The sequence below is a fragment of the Lepidochelys olivacea genome, assembly GCF_965140295.1.
Source record: "Lepidochelys olivacea isolate rLepOli2 genome assembly, chromosome: 19".
NCBI lineage: Eukaryota > Metazoa > Chordata > Testudines > Cheloniidae > Lepidochelys > Lepidochelys olivacea.
This window is the reverse complement of record NC_140429.1, coordinates 10,985,443-11,002,153: the sequence shown is the minus strand read 5'-3', so window position 1 is coordinate 11,002,153 and position 16,711 is coordinate 10,985,443. Positions and strand designations below refer to the sequence as shown.

The window sequence follows — 16,711 nt, the reverse complement described above, 5'->3', positions numbered from 1 at the left end:
GGGGTATGTTTCTCCTAAGTGGTGCTGCAGGTGTGTGTGCATTTGTGGAGCTTCTGTGCTCAGAGAGGTTCTCTGGCCCTCTGCAGTGCCCAGCTCTTGTGACACTTTCTATTTTTTCTTAAAGCCCCAGCTCCCGGAGTCATGTGATTACAGGACACTCTTGGCTTCCATTTAGAAGGAAAAAAAGTGTGTTTCTCTCTCCCTCCCCCTGTGTGGTTGCAGAGAAGCTGGAAAACACAATCCCTAACGGGTTAAAGACCAGAAAGCAAATAAAAGGCCCAAAATGTGTATTTTAAAAATCTCATTATTTTTAAGCCAATCTCATGCTTGTGGGGGTCCTGACTAGAAATTTTTGATCACTTGTGGGTGATGATTCTGTTTTCTGTGCGTGCGGAGGGCCATGTTTCTCTCTCTGGACACACACACGTGCTCTTGTTGATGAAACTGGCAGCTCCCTCATGCTGGTGTGGTGCCCTCGGGTCGCTATAGACCACCAAGGGATGAATTCCGCCAGCCCCGCTGCACTGTGTGTATTATCCCCCTCTTACAGACAGGGAGCTGAGGCAGAGAGGGGAGAAGTGACTTGCCTCGGCTCACTCAGAGAGACTGGGGCAGAGAAGGGCATTGGACGCAGGTCGCCAAACTCTTAGCCCTGTGCCTGACTCCAGCAGATCCAGCCTTCCTCCCTGGGAGAGGCCAGGGGAGCCCGGGGTGGGCTGACGATGAGGGCATGGGTGCCGTAGAGAGAATGTCACAGGGTCTGCAGCCAGCTTGCTCCTCCTGTCCTAGAGAGGGGAGGCAGGGGAGTGAGGGGCTGCTCCGACCCTTTTTGCTGTCCGCGGGGGGTCTGCCAGTGAGTTCAGGGGGTGGGGGGGGGGTCTGCCAGTGAGTTCAGGCCCAGCCCGTTCTACCCCCCACACCCAGTCTTGTCTGTCTTCCTGGGTGCTCCAGTCTGTCCACGTTCAGCTGCCGCAGATGTGCCAGCAACTCAGAAAGAGGGAATTAAGTTGGGCTGGAGGAATTTTAAAGCTTGCTGCGGCCCTAAGGGTCTTAGACACCCCTGTGGAGACGGGCAGTCATGCAGAATTAATCCTAGTGGCAGCCCAGCTCCGCTTCAGCCCGTGCAGATCTTCGGGAGAACAAGAGGGGAGCGGGGTGGGGCGCGGCGGGGGAGCTCTCGATGTGGCTGTGGAAATTAATAATAAAAAATCCAAGCTCTAACCCGGCCTTCCCCGGTCTCGAAGGTGGGGCTGGTGGGGAAAGGAGGAGGTGAGGAATTCTCCCAGGGCTTAAGGAAGCCTTGTCGGAGACCGCAAACGGACCCCGGCTGCTCCAGCAAACAGCAGGCGTGGGCTTCCGAGGGGGGGGCGGGCGGGGTTCTGCTCTCATGGCCCTGGCTTTGCACGGGTGTGCCCGAGTGTGTGTGCGTGTGTGTCTCCAGCAGGGAAAGCGCGCCCTGATGTCTTCCCCCACCTGTCCCCGGGGTGGGAAACCTCGCAGCCCTGCCCTGGATGCTTAGGGTGCCGGGGGTGCCTGTGGGGGAGCCGGGAAAGCCTGGGCCCCCTCCACATGCTGGAGCTCGGTGACCCCACGCCACGTGACCGGGAAGAGCCCCCCGATGAGGGATGATCTCATGGAGCGGCCGGCCCTGGATCATGTAGCTGGCGGAAGCCCCGGTCTGCAAAGGGGCTGTGGACGGGAGAGAGGTGCCTGATCGTCCTTCCCCGCCCCCGAAGGTGGGGCCCCTCCTGAGCGGGCAGAGCGTGGGAAACGCCCCCCACCGGCCCAGCCGCCCGTGCTCGCCCTGCCACGGGCCGGGGGGGAGGAAAAGGGGCAAGCCTTCTGCAGACCAATGGGAAAATTCCCCAACCCCCTCCCCCACGTGCAGCCCCCCGGAATTGGGGCCGTGCCCAGCGGGGTTGTGGCGCTCTCGAGTGCTCTGCAGCTGTTGCCTAGCCCTCTGCTCCCATGTTTTATAAATAATGCAGCACAGAGGCGTGTTGGCAGAGAGCGGTGCAGACAGTCGGATCGAAGGAGCCTTCAGCACAGAGCGAGTGAGAGAGGGAGGGAGGCTTGTGCAACTTGAACCTTGTGATTGCTGAAGGGAGCCGGGCTTCAGCTGGCTGGTGGATTCACCTGCCCTCTGCTCAGCCGCCCGGGAACGGCCGCAGGGGCCCCGCTGGGTAGGTCTGCGCCAGCTGCCCGGGGAGCTCTGGAAGGGAGCTAGGCCTCAGGGGAGCTGCTTCCCTGTGTTTTGGGAGGGGGTGCGCAGGCCTCACGGCCACTCTGGGGCGAGGGGAGGTCGCTGTTGTCCAGTAAAGCCAAGGGATGGGGACTTGGCCAAAGACGCTGAATGGCAGAGATGGGGGTAGGAGCCAGGCACGCTGACTCCCAGTTGTGGGTCCTGACATCCAGAATCCAGGTGCCTTGACTCCCAGCTCCCAGCGCGACCCCCAGTCCTCTCCTAGAGCCGGGAAGAGAACCCAGGAGTCCGGACACCGAGCTCCGTGCTCTCGCCACTAGACCCCACTCCTTGCCCTAGGGGAAGGAGGTGTGCTTTTTCCGAGTGACTCCCAGTCGTGGGTCCTGACGTCCAGAATCCAGGTGTCTTGACTCCCAGCATGACCCCCAATCCTCTCCTAGAGCCGGGAAGAGAGCCCAGGAGTCCGGACACCGAGCTCCCCGCTCTCGCCACTAGACCCCACTCCCTGCCTTAGGGGAAGGAGGTGTGGTTTTTCTGAGGGTAAAGATGTTTGTGCGAGTGAGCGAGCGGCAAGGAGCCCGCCGATCAGACTGTTCTGGGTGCACCCCGCAGAGCCTTCAAGGTGACACCCACACATCACGGGGGCCCTGCGTGGCTTAGTCGCCCCGATGGTGCAGCATGGCTTGCAAGGTTACCATAGCAACCTGCCGTTGCTAAACTAACCGGAGTAAACATTAACGAGGCAGCCGAGAGCCCCGCATGGGTCGGGGTTGGAGGTTGGGGATGCTTAGCAGGGGGTGGCAGAGGGAGCTGCTGGGGAAGGAGGTGGAGTGGGCCGTGGGTGGCACTCAGCCTTTGTGTAGGTCACTGCGGGGGCGGCTTGGTGCTTGGACCCTGCAGGGATTAGGGCAGGGGGGTCCCAAGCCTGCCCGATGTCCATGGTTCTGCTTGTCTTCCCCACGCCCATCTCCCCTCCTCCTGTCACCAGCAGCTTGTCACCCGGGGAGGAGCTAGCGACTGACTAGAAAACAGGCTTGTGGAAGTATTTTTTTTCCTCTTTAATTTAATTTCCGGCTGCGGTTGGAAAGATGTGTAGGGAGGAGCGTGGTCTATGGGCCAGAGCAAGGGGCTGGGAGTCAGGACTCCTGGGTTCTCGCCCAGGCTCTGCGTGGGAATGTGGGCCAATGGTTAGAGCAGGCGTCGCTGGGAGTCAGGATTCCTGGGATCTTTTCCAGACGCTGGGCGGGGGTGTGGTCAAAGTGCGGGAATAGGAGCTGTGGCTCCTGGCTGCTGTTCCCAGCTCTGGGGGGAGAATTTACAGCAAGGGACTCGGAGCCAGGACTCCTGGGTTCTATTCAGGTTTTTCTGCTGCCTGGCCTGGTGACCCTGGGCATGTCACTTCCCCTCTCTGTGACTCAATTTCTTCTATACAAGGGGGGTGAGGACACTTTGAAAACCTTCGTGGCTCAAAAATCTCTTTCTGCTCCATTAATCTAGCTGGCCTGTTTGCTGTATGTTGAGTTAAAAGGCCTTAGCCCAATGGGCAAGTGGTTCCAGGACCAGGGCAAGGGGTTCCTTCCTGTGGAAGGTTCCCTCCCAGCTAACAGAAAGCCATGGGGCTACCTGTGTGGAGCCGGTGAGCAGAAGATGGTGCGTCAGCAAGAAGGCCAGTGTCCCAGTCCAGCTGCCTCAGGAGCAGCCGGGGCGCTGGGAGTTCCCGGAGAGCCCTACACAGCCAGGGCCTCCGGCGTTTACCTTGGGAAGGAGCAGAAAGAGCCAGGCTCTTGTCCTGGGGGTGGGGATCCTGCGTGGAGCCAGGAAGTTGCACTGCAGAGGGCGGGGATTTTTTTTTCCAGCTCCAGGCTGCCTGCAGGGGCTGTTGGTCTTGTTTGATGGGGGGAAGGCGGCTTTGGGAGTGACAGGTGGATGTGTGGTGCTTCGAAGGGAGTGGGCTGCGGCGGGCAAGCTGGAGGGGAAGGCCCTCAAGCTGATGCGTAGCGGCTGAGTCCTGCCCGGGTATTAACACTCCTGTCAAAAAGCTTCAAAAACTGAGCCTCCCAGCCCCCTGGGCACGTAGCCACGTGTCTCCACTTTACAGATGGGGAAACTGAGGCATGGGGCATTGAACTGACTTGGCCAAGGTTACACAGGGAGTCGGTGGCACAGCAAGATTGGACCGTGGCTTCCCGGATGCTTGTTGTGGGCCTGGACCACAAAACTGGCCTGTGTCGCATAGGATGTAAGTCGGGACAGAGTCTGGTCTCCATGTGACATGGGTCTGGCCCTAAGCGCTAGGAGCTGCAGTCAGCGTCTGAAGTCAGTGATGCAATTGACAGCAGTGGCATGACTGAAATCAGAGTCTGACTCTGGGCTCCCGGCCCCTCAGCTATCAGCAAGGCACTGCCCTGGGTGCAGGTGCATTTCGGGTGCAGGGACAAACCAGGATTCTTACCTTTCATTCTCTATGGGTCAGGGGATGAGTCACAGTGGTCTGGGGCCAGGTTCCCCGCCCTTCAGCCTGGGAGCTCCCCTGCAGCCTGGGCTCCAGCAAGTGAAGATGTTCCCTGTGGCCTCGAGCACACCTGTATTTTCTCGGGATGTGTGGATGGCCGCAGCCACTGCCCTGCCCCCTCGGGCATAGTGGGGGGCGGGTGCGGGAGCTGGGAAAGGTGAGAGGAGGTGGGAATGGTGAGCTTGCAGGAGCTGCTTCGGGGGAGACCCCCCTGCTGAGGTCACACCCGCGCCCCCCCCCGCCCCGCATGTCATAGCAGGGCTCTTGCTCCCTGCTCCCCTGGGGTGTCCGCCCCATGTCCCCTACTGTGTCCCCCCCGTGTGGGAGGCTAAGCAGCACTTCATCCCTGTGCCCCACTGACTTGGAGACAGCTGGCGGCGGGCAGGGGCCACTGGCGGCTGTGGGTGGTGGCCTGGCTCATGGCACAGGGCCGAGGTGCAGGGAGCGTTCCGGGGGCGTGTGCATGCATTTGTGGTGAGGTTAGGGCGTTTCTCGGCAGCCGCCGCCTTGCCTCCCCCACCTCCCTGCAGTTGCCACGACGAGTCAACTGCCCGGGTCCCTCCCTTTCCTGGTGGCTTCTCTCTTGCTTTGTGGGATACGGTGACCCCCATAGAGCCAAGCACCAGGATTTGCTTGTTTCTCTGTCTGTTTCTCTCCACTGGCCATGCTGGCCGCTGCGCCACCCGGTGAAATTGGCGATGATTGGCTCCTGGCAGTCCGGCATCAGTCACGGAGAAGGCCCCGTGCCCCTTCATTTGTGGCTCAGGGCTTCAGGACAGTGACGGAGCTCATTAAAGTCGGAGGTGCAGGTGCCCTAGGTACCTTGCTCATCCCAGAGGGCTGTTAATGAGCGGCTGTTAACAAGCAGCTCGGCACTGCACTGCTCACTCCTGAGTCTGAGTGAGGGAAGAGGCTTGATTTGAAAGCAGGACTCGCAGGGCTGTGTCTGAAATTGCAGAACTGCCTTTCGGTGGGAGGTGGGAGCAGCGCAGCTGTGGCTGGGTTGGACAGGAAGGGTTAATGACGGGGCAGTGGTGGCTGGGGACAGACTTCTCCTCCCTTGCCCTGGGTCTCAAAGGTCCCCCTGGTATTTATTTCTTTGGTTTGGGCCTGACATTTATTTCTTCTTTTCAGTGCAGAGGCTTTCAGGTTCTTTTCTTTGCTACCTGCCACCTGCTGAGTATTTGTGCAACAAAGCTTTGCTTGTGATTGCACAGCTGCCTTTGTGCAAAAGTGCTTCCGCGGGGGATCCGGGTGTTGCACGGCTGCTATTGTGCCTCAATGCTGGAGGGGGCGTGTTGCACAGCTGCCCCTGGGCCATAGTGCTTCGGTGTCGCAGGCGCGTGGTCGCATGGCCTTTGTGTCGTGGCACCCCCCACCCCCTTGTGCGCTGCTGTTCCTTTCTCTGCATCAGCCCCCTTGGCGTGGCTGCCCCTCGGCTGACTCTGTGGAAGTGCCCTCCCCCTTCCGCCGACGGCTGCGATTGCTGTCGTCCTGGGAGGTTGCTATGGTCCTAGTGGTTAAATGCTGATTGCACTTGCAGGCCTTCTGGCCCAGTTGTCTAACAGCCTGAAACCTGCAGGAAGATTGAGTGGAGACTCCCTGCCAGCAGCTCGCCTGCAGCCTGCTGATTTCCTCTCTCACACACACTCTGCACTCGCACCTGATTAGGCTCAGGAGCCTCTTTCCTTTTGCCTGCATCACTGCAAAATAAATCCGCCTCTCCTTTTCCCTCCCTCCCCTGGGCCAAACTGTCGGCCCTACAGGCGCCTCCCTCTGCAGCTACCGGCTGGGTCTGGCGTGCCCCGGCCGGGGAGGAGTGTGCAGCCTGGCATGGGGAAAGGATCTGAGTTCTAATGCCAGCTCTGCCACTGACTCCCCATGTGTCCTTGGGCAAGTGACGTCCCTTCTCAGTGCCTCGGTTTCCCCAAGTGCTCTTATTCCCGTTTTTACAGATGGGAAACTGAGGCACAGAGGGACCAAGTGATGTGCCCACAATCCCCCAGGGAGCCTGTGGCAGAGCTGGGCTTCAGCCTGATCCCGAGCGTCTACACTGCAATTAGACAGGCCTGTAGTCCAAGTCAGCTGGCATGGGCCAGCCACAGGTGTCGATTACAGTGTGGACACGCCCGCAGCGTACTCAGCACCCACAGCTCCAGCTGAAACCGATGGGAGCTGCAGATGCTCAGTGCTTCTGCAGACCAGGCCCTGGGCATCTCAGGTTGAATATCTGAAAATGCAGGCTCACAAAATTAGGGGCTACTTCTGAAAAAGTTTGTCTGTAAGCTCCGTGCCTCGGTTTCCCCATCTATGGAAGGGGAATGAATAACCCCTTCTGGAGTCGGGGGGCATAATGGCTTCATTAGTATTCGGGGAAGGCAGCTGAATGCTATTGTGGCGCTTGCTGGCGGGGGGCGGGAACGCGCGGTGAGGTGAGGATGGACACATGAAACAGGCTCACTCCCTGCCCCACTCGGCTCCCCACACCCCGCTCCATCTGCACCCTGCATGTAAAACCTGGCCATGGTGCTCTGGTCTGTGTGAGCCCGACTGCCTGTCTACGGCCCACTGGGGCCGAGAGGTGAGGAGGGTTCGAGTTAAGCGGATAGTCGCTAATATCCCTTCCCTCACCTGCACGCTTCCTTTCTCCGTCTCCCCCTCCAGCTGTCTCTCTCCCATCAGGTGCCGTCCAGTGTTGAAGCTCTGGCCTGAGCTGAAGGATATTTCACTCCCCTCCCCCCCTCCGCCGCCCTGCTGACCACTTCAGCCACCTCTTGCATGGTCTCTGTGGATGAGGCCCATGTTAGGACAACCATGTGCCCTGGTCTAAGTAGAGCCCTAGAGCGGGTGAGTGTCCCTTGTGCTTTCGTCCTCTCTGCCCGGTCGGCTTTTGGAAGCGGGCCACGTAGCCGGGCTCTCCTGTACCCCACCCCACTCTGGCAGTGGTGTAGCTCACCCTCGAGCCCATCATCCAGGTCCCACGTCACGTGCACATGGCCCCGGCGCCGGCTTCTAGGGGCCTCCCCGAGGTCCGGCCCAGGTGAAATTGGCACATTGGCAGCCGAGCTAGCAGGTGCGGGAGACCGAAGGGCAGCGAGGTCAGCTGAGCTTGTGCAGCAGGGGAGTGGGGGCGAGAATTTGGTGCTCGTGGAAGTAAAGGACTCAAGCGGGGGACCAGGGGAAGGAGCAGTGCAAGCGTTCTCTGTGTTAGCCAGCCTCACCCTCTGCTATGCCAGTCCTGGGCCTCTTGCTGCCAGCTGCACTGGGCTTGTAATCTGAGCAAGAGCCTACTGGTTGGTAGCTGGAGACCTCCTGGCTCTCTTGCTTTGGAGCGGGGCAGTCTGTGCGCCTCATAGGGGGCAGCCGGGAACCCCCCACATCTTCCAGGTGGCGTGAGGCACAGTCCAGCCCTCTTGTGGCGCTCTTCAGGGGCGGTTTGGTTGGCTGCCCGGGGCATGCATGGCTGGCATCTGTAAGAAGTTGGGGTGAGTTTAGCAGAGTGGGGCGAGGGTTGGGGGGCACTTAGCTGGCGAGAGCAGGCAGCGGGGATGGAGGAGAGAAGAAGTCATAAGGGGGAATTCTACCCTGGCCCCATCCTGCTCGGTCTGGATTTGGAGCTTATTCTAGCAGCCACTTCCTGGCGGGGTGGAAAGGGGTGTGGAGGGGCAGGGAGCTGAGGAAGGGGCGTGTTACCTGTGGCGGGGGTGGGGAGCTGGAAGAATGGGGCCATGGCTCCGTTAATGAGCTTTGAGTTATGTATGCAGCTCGTGCTTTATTCCTGTCCCCGGATGGCCATATCCTCCCCTTCAATCCAGCCAGGGTTGTCTTCTGGCCGGGGCAGGTGGTGAGGTCGAGGTCGCAGCTGGGCTCTGGGGCTGGGACCCATCTCTGGGTGGCGGAAACCACAGGGCACCTTCTGCTCTGCGTGCGTGTGTGCGCTGGGAGAGGGACCCTGGTGCCTGGGTGCTAGAGAAGGATCTATCAGCTGAGGCTGAGCGTGGAGTGGCTGCCAGGTTGGCCCCCGCCATCACAGCACGTCTGGGGCCTACCTAGCCCTGGGGAAGCAGGTGTCCCTGCCGTTGGGTCCTCTGGCCTGTGTCTCCTACGGGGGAGTCTCTTGCACACCCCTGCCCCAGGGGGGCCATCCCTTCGCTGGAGGAGGGGGTGCCCATCAGCACCCCTCCCCCCCAGTGCGGAGACAGGTCGCCAGCCCAGCCCAGCAGGCAGGCTGCCGCCAGCAGCAATCAGCTGGACCTCTCCTCTTCCACATGCTACTCTGCCTCTGACTCACTGCTTGCATCCGGTGTGTGGTCCTGGGGAAGGGGGTGGGATTCTGCCTCGGCTGGCACCGGCTGGCCCCATCGCTTCCTGGCCGAGGGGAGTTACTTGCCTCCAGGTGGTTCCAGTCCGAGGCAAGGGTGGATCCTGGGTAGGTGGGGCAGTTCTGGGCCCTTGCCAGCCACTGGATGCGAGTCCCTGGGCCTGCAGCGAGCTCGCAGCCTTGGTGCTGGGCGAGGGCTTGGTCTGTGGTTAGGCGGTCACCATCAGAGCCAGTAACAGGTCCTCTGTATGCAGACAGACAGACAGACACGGAGGAGGCTGTCAGCGGGGAGCTCTGGCCTGCGGGGAGCCTCAGGCAGCCAAGTGGGTTGTGAGCGAGGGCTGCAGACTCTGGCTGGTGTGGGGCAAAGGGAACAACCGCAGCAGAACAAACCCCCTGCTCGGGACCTCTCGTGGCCGTAGATGTTTGCTCTTGGGGGAGTCAGGACACCGGGGTTCGATCCACAGCCCCGCCCCAGGTGTGTTCAGTGAAGTGCCCAGTCACACGATACTCTCGGCCCCAGACGCCAGCCTCCATCCTGTCCCGCTCGAGCCAGTGGCCACTCCCGTCAGCTCAGGGGCAGCAGGGATGGGTATTCCAGTCCTCATGGCCCCCGTAAGGCAGGGGCTGGTGTCCCCATGTTGTGGCTGGGGAGGCAGCCGGAGAGGGGAGATAACATGTCCGCGGTGACGCAGTGAATTAGTGTCTGGGCTGGGATCAGAGCCGGCGCCTCATGGTGCGGGCTGGGAGGTCCTCGCTCAGGACTGGCCGAGGCAATTATGAAATACACAGTTAATGACGTAGTTAGTGGCCATGATCCTGCAATGTGGGCTGCTAATTTGGATGCCCGTGTCTTGGTGCAGTCCCAGCGACATCTGTGTACATGCTAGCTCTGCTATGCTCTGTGCAGTCTTATCCTGCAGCCCCGGCCGTGACCGCCTGCCCTTTCCTTCTCCGGCAGAGCCCTGACCCCCTGTCTGTGAGGCATGGGGCTGTGACGTCGTTTAGCTCGCCCTCGGAGCTGCTGTAGTGAATGGAGGGCGGATGGATCCTGAGCTAACCGGGGTGGGCGTTTGGCAGAAGGGGGTCTCTCCTCCTGTGAGCGTTCTAGAGGAATGACGGGGATGGGCCGTGGGTCGCTCCCAGCCAGGCCCTGCTGGTGTATTGGGGCTCCAGGACTCCTCGCCTGCTCTCCCCACAGGTGTACCAGGGTGATTTCCCCCTGGCTGGGCCATGGGTCAGAGTTCCCTGCACATCATTAGTGAGTCAGGAGCACTGAGGGGAGAGGAACCCAGTGGAGCTGGACTTCCCCCTGGGAGGGCTGATGGGCGTGAGGGGGAGGAAGGGCTGCAGACCTGCAGCTGCAGGCGGCTCATGCTTGGCTGCAGATGGAATGGCCCCAGGTGTTGCAGGGAATGCGGGCAGCTCTCTGGGAAGCTGGAGGGGGCTGGGTGGGGGCTGGGCAGGAGGATTTAGCCTCATAAATCAGAGATTCATTCCCCCCCCCCCTACATTTCGTCTCTCGCCAAACCTGCTTTTCCTGCAGGCCTTGTGCAGGGCCCGTGTCCCTGATCATCCCCAGAGTGCACAGACTGTTACAGTGCAGCAGGGGGTGGGGTATCTTGGGGGGGGGGGGGAATCTCCAAAAAATTTATTGTCCTCTAGAATATTTCCCCCTCTGCCCCATGCCTCCCCTGCTGCCCCACCCTTCTCTCTACCCCTCCCCCTCCCATGCCCCCCACCTCTTCCCGCCCCATCACTTCCTCACTCCCCAGCCTGCCAGTGGGCTCTGAGCCGACCTGGGTTCTGCAGCCCAGGGCACATGTGTGAGATCGGCCCTGCACAGCCCATAAACCTCCGCCTACCCAGGCCCGGTTGCACCAGGGGCATTAGACCGCTGACGCCGGGGGGGAGACGTCTAAGTGGTGTTTTGATTCTCTGGTATCCCGGTTAAGGGGCCGGGGGCTTATAGTGTCTGTGCCCTTTGGAGCAAGGACTGTGTTCCAGCACCTACCACAACGGGGGCCTGACCCAGGCCAGGGGCTCGTAGGTGCCATCACAGTGTGACTAATAACCAGGGGACAAGGGGGGGTTGTCCCCAAGGTCTCCTTTGGGTGAAAACAGGATGGTGGTTGCTTAGTAGCTCAGCTGCTCCTCCTGCAGAGTCCCCCAGCTGAAGTCCTAATCCACTGTGACACCGCGACCATCTCCGCGGCGGCTAATTGTGGTGTCCCCAGCCGAGGATTATGGTTTAAAGTGGGGAATAAGCAGCGGGTGCAGATGAGCTCCTAAGCAACAAAGCTCCTGTTTTCATGCAAGCGACTTTTATTATTAATATAATTAAAAGCCAACGGGAGGGAAAACGTGCCTCTGCTGAGCGTTCCCTGCAGGGTTGGCTGGGCAGGGACAGTGCCGCAAAGCTTTCCACCTGTCAGTGGGTGCGTAAGATCCAGCCTGCATTTTAGGGCACCCCACCAGCCGAGGAGCAGAACCCAGGAGTCCTGACTCACTGTCCTCTGTTCTGACCATTCGACCGTGCTCCCTCTCCGTCTGGGAATAGAACCCGGGAGTCCTATCTCTACACGCTTGCCCTTTCCTTCCCAGCTCCATTGACACATGCTTATCCAGCACCTTCCATTGGAGGGGCTCAAAATGCTTCATAAACATCATAGAATCATAGAAGATTAGTGTTGGAAGAGACCTCAGGAGGTCATCTAGTCCAACCCCCTGCTCAAAGCAGGACCAACACCAACTAAATCATCCCAGCCAGGGCTTTGTCAAGCCTGACCTTAAAAATATCTAAGGAAGGAGATTCCACCATCTCCCTAGGTAACCCATTCCAGTGCTTCACCACCCTCCTAGTGAAATAGTGTTTCCTAATAGCCAACCTAGACCTCCCCCTCTGCAACTTGAGACCATTGCTCCTTGTTCTGTCATTTGTCACCACTGAGAACAACTGAGCTCCATCCTCTTTGGAACCCCCCCCTTCAGGTACTTGAAGGCTGCTATCAAATCCCCCCTCACTCTTCTCTTATGAAGACTAAATAACCCCAGATCAATAAACATCCCCAGGTCAGGTCCGTTCTGTGGTGCTGTCCCCATTTCACAGGAGGGGGAGCTGAGACGTGAAGAGGGGAAAGTGACTTGCTCACGGTTACACAGTGAGTCTGTGGCAGGAGGAGAAGCCAGGAGCCTTGACTCCCAGCCCCTCCCTGCTCTTACCACTTCTGCCTCCCAGCTTTCCTCCCAAGGCCAGGAAGAGAACCCAGGAGTCCTGGCTGCCAGCCCCCTGCTCTAACCACAAGACACACTTCCCCCCCCAGTACTGTAATGCAGGCAGGTCTGTCTCTGGGGTAATCTATGTGCTGAGCGAATCTAAACTCAGCCCCTATGAAAGGGGCTTTGTATACTCAGGGTAGAAGCAGGCCTGGCTCCTCCCCGGACCGTCTCTTGGTCCTGTCCTGCTTCCCCAGGCTACGCCTTTGCATCAAGGCCACCATTTATTGCTTCCTGCTCGGGAAGGTGACACAGTCAGCAGCTGTGGTTTAGCTCAGATCTGTCTGGCCACGTTTCCACAGCTGAGTGATAAGCACAAGCTCCTTGTGAGAGCCTGAGCCGCGGGGCCCAGCGCAGGCCGGCCTCTGGAGATGATTCTCTTTCAGAGCCACGGCCCTCAGGTTTGCCCTGTTCTCTGCACTAGACAGGTGAAAATGGAGCTCGGAGCATCGAAACCGCGGCATGCCTGGCATGTTCTCTTTAAACAGAACTGAAGTGGGCTTAGGGCTGGGCGGAAGCGGCCCTGGAGGCTGGAATGATCCACAGAGCATCAAAAGGGGAGCAATTTGCAATGCCTACCTGCCCATGCTGGATGTGAACCGGTCACCTAGAGGTGAAAGGCTCCATGTTTCATTGTCAATCCCCTAGAGCTGAGCCAACCACCCCCATCCTGCATGTGGCCCGCTCTAGCTCAGGTGGCCTCCCAGGGTGACTATGAGGCTGTTATGGCTGGCCACCTGCGGGGCCCTCTGCCGCACTCAGGAACTGCCCTCCTGTAGCCCACGCAGCAGGTCTGCCCCACAAGCTGAACTGTGATTCGCCTGGCAAACCCCATGGCTGCAGTAAGATCAACCTCCTGTTTTTTTTAAGACCTCCAAAGCCCCTTCAGACCAGTCCCGTATATGGGCATTTCTGCCTCCACTGCCCAGAGGGGAGCAAAACCACAGTGGCTGTGCCGGAATACCCGGGCTATTTATGTCCCACCTTCGAGTCTGTCAAAGCGTCCTTCCGCTGAGCAGCGGGTCAGAGCAGTGCCGGCAAACGGCAGCTCCTTCTAAGCAGTGCTTCTGCCGGTGCCCCGGTGCGTTTGGTTTCTCTGCATGGAATTTAGGGAGAATCGGCCCTTCGGGGCGCATGCAGGATTCTTTGGGAGCTGCATGAAGGCAGCCTCTTGGCCGGAGGAAGCCTGCTGCTGGCAGAGGGATGTGCTGGGACACAGGAGACCTGCGTTCGACTCTCACCTTGGTGGTCTGCGGTGTCACTTGTGTGCCTCAGTTTCCCCTCCCACTCTGTCTGGTTAGATTGTGGAACTCCTTGCCTGAGGAGGTTGTGAAGGCTAGGAGTATAACAGGGTTTAAAAGAGAACTAGATAAATTCATGGAGGTTAAGTCCATTAATGGCTATTAGCCAAGATGGGTAAGGAATGGTGTCCCTAGCCTCTGTTTGTCAGAGGGTGGAGATGGATGGCAGGAGAGAGATCACTTGATCATTACCTGTTAGGTTCACTCCCTCTGGGGCACCTGGCATTGGCCACTGTTGGCAGACAGGATACTGGGCTGGATGGTCCTTTGGTCTGACCCAGTATGGCCGTTCTTGTGTTCTTATTGTGAGCTCTTTGGGACCGGGGCCGTCCCTCGCTACTTGTCTGTGCAGTGCCTAGTGCAGTGGGGCCCCGATCCCAGCTAGGCACTGCTGTCCCGCACCTGCTAACTAAGGGTGATGCTGAGCCCCCGGGTCTGTGCTGATTGCCTGCCCCAGGTGCCCGCGCTGGCCTTGCTGAGGCTGTCCAGGAAAGAGAGAGAGAATTTAGTGTCTGGGGCTTGGCTCTTGGAGGAAAGTGGCTTTGGGGAAGGGCTGGATGTGCACTGCACATTCCAAAGCAGGGGGGGCCCAGCCTGCTGCCCACCTCACCAGCCAGACAGGTAAGGGGCCAGAAAACCAGGAGAGAAGCCTCAAATCTCTGGAGCTCCCTTATCTTCCCATGTGCACTACCTTCATGCCTTCTTGTGTGCAGCCCCATGGCACGTCCCTGCGCTCAGCTGCAAGGCCCTGATCCTGGCCACGATCAGGTCCCTCCTAAAGACCCGCTTCGGCCATTCTGCTTGGTGAAAGGTATAGAAATTACCGGTGGTTCCCCTTCTCCTAATGCCTGTGGATTGGTCCTTAGACTTTACCGTCCACCCATCCCTTTGTGAGTGTTTGGAAAGTGCCTGGCAAGCAGCGGGCGCTGCCAGAAATAATGATACACAGTGGACCAAGCTCTTACTCACCTTAAATATTCTCTTTCAAAGTTAATGTGGGGGAGGCGTGATCACGGGAGAAAGGCAAGCGGGCTTCAGTGCTCTGGGTCACTCGGTTCCCTGGGCTGGAGCCTCTTGCTGAGCCATGTGGTACCCGCACTTAGTACGCCCACATTTTGAATAGTGCATGCAGATAAAGTCGCCCTATCCCAAAAAAGATACACCTCTACACCTCTATAACGTGACCCGATATAACATTAATTCGGATCAAACGCGGTAAAGCAGCACTCCGGCAGGGGTGGGATTGTGTGTTCTGGTGGATCAAAGCAAGTTTGATATAATGCGGTTTCACCTATAACGCTGTAAGATTTTTTGGCTCCCGAGGACAGCATTATATCGGGGTAGAGGTGTATATTGGAATTGGAAAAGGTTCAGAAAAGGGCAACAAAAATGATTAGGGGTCTGGAACAACTTCCATATGAGGAGAGATTAAGACTGGGACTTTTCAGCTTGGAAAAGAGACGACTAAGGGGGGGGATATGATAGAGGTCTATAAAATCATGACTGGTGTGGAGAAAGTAAATAAGGAAGTGTTAGTCACTCCTTTTCATAACACAAGAACTAGGGGTCACCAAATTAAATGAATAGGCAGCAGGTTTAAAACAAACAGAAGGAAGTATTTCTTCACACAACGCAGTCAACTTGTGGAACTCTTTGCCAGAGGATGTTGTGAAGGCCAAGACCATAAGAGGATTCAAAAAAGAACTAGATATGTTCCTGGAGGCTAGGTCCATCAATGGTTGTTAGCCAGGGTGGGCAGGGAGGGTGTCCCGAGCCTCTATTTGCCAGAATCTGGGAATGGGTGACAGGGAATGGATCACTTGATGATTCCCTGTTCTGTTCATTCCCTCTGGGGCACCTGGCACTGGCCATTGTCAGAAGACTGAAGACTGGACTAGATGGACTTCTGGTCTGACCCAGTCTGGCTGTTCTTAGGTTCTTATGAATGCTGGGGGATCATAGGGTGGCCACTGCCAGCAGGTTCTCCTAGACCTGCCCACTGGTGTCTTGCACCTTCCTCTGAGTTCGCTTCTGTCAGCCACTGAGCAAAGTGTCTCTCTGCTCTGATGCTGTCTGGCAAGTCCTGGGATGCTAGGGGTGGACGTAGGAGGCACGCCAGTCTGAAAGGTGAGTTTGTGTGCAGAGGTGAGGCTCCGCTTTATCCTGGCATCAACATGGGGTTGATGTCCCCCCTTAAAGCTGCCCTGCCCCTGAAATGGGAACCCAACCATTATTTCCCTGGCCTTTGCTGGGCTTTGAAGTCCTGCCAGTAGCACTCTGCAGATCTGCCTCATTAACAGGCAGCAAATTAACACAACCCCCTTGTTCAGTCCCCTCGCTCGCTTGCCCGCCCTCTTGTTCCCTGGCTCAGGACCGGTGAGAATGTGGAAGGAGGGTTTGGGGCAAGCCGTGGGACAAGCACCCTCTCCCACCTTCCAGTCCCTGTAAGCTCTGGCTCTCTGTATTGTCCTGTACCATCGTGCTAAGTCCCTGGCCTGATGGTTTATTCTCCTCAATTCTGGCGTATGGTGCCGGGGCTGCTCTCTCTCTGGACAGGAAGACGAATGAATTCCATTACGGGATCGTGATTTTATTCCACGTGTCAGGGAGTCTGAGATTAACTTGCTCACCAGTCTGTGACAAACCCAGACACACACACACATGCACAAACACAGAGGTGTTTGCACGTCTGCTGCAGGTGGGGCTGGAGCGGTGCACTGGATCCCTCCCCTCCCAGCAAGGCCTGCAGGCAGACGTCCTTCTGTTCTGCAGCCCCTCATGCAGCAGGAGCAAATGCCACTGCCTTTGCACGGAGGCCTTGCAGCATGCGCCTTTCCTGGGCTGCCCCCCACTCCTTTCTAACTCATTGGGCAGCAGCCTCAGGGTGCTGGGGGGAACCCAGGGCGAGCTACAGGACGGGAACCTATGGACCGGACAAAGCTCCTCGGGGGCTGGTTCGGGTTCATTTGCAGTGGGGGGGAATGGCGTACTGCTACTCTCGCTTTCTCGGCTTGGTCTCCAAAGCAGCTGTCGTCCGGGTGTCTCCGAGCGTGTCAGCCTGCCCGGGCGGGTGCTGAGCTCCCAGCAGGGGTGAGGTG

General features: G+C 58.4%; 1 protein-coding gene across 4 annotated transcripts in view; it reads left to right on the top strand.

Moving 5' to 3' along the window:
- The window catches only part of AHDC1 (AT-hook DNA binding motif containing 1), a 104,304-nt gene that overhangs the window by 14,706 nt on the left and 72,887 nt on the right, over positions 1 to 16,711 (top strand). Inside the window, exon 1 of one of the 4 annotated variants that reach the window (XM_084609713.1) lies at positions 2,020 to 2,183. The exons of the other annotated variants lie outside the window; for them this stretch is intronic. The gene's annotated coding sequence lies outside the window, so the exon portion shown is untranslated. Of the gene's footprint in view, positions 1 to 2,019; positions 2,184 to 16,711 lie in introns of those variants that run through there. 4 annotated transcript variants of the gene reach the window in all.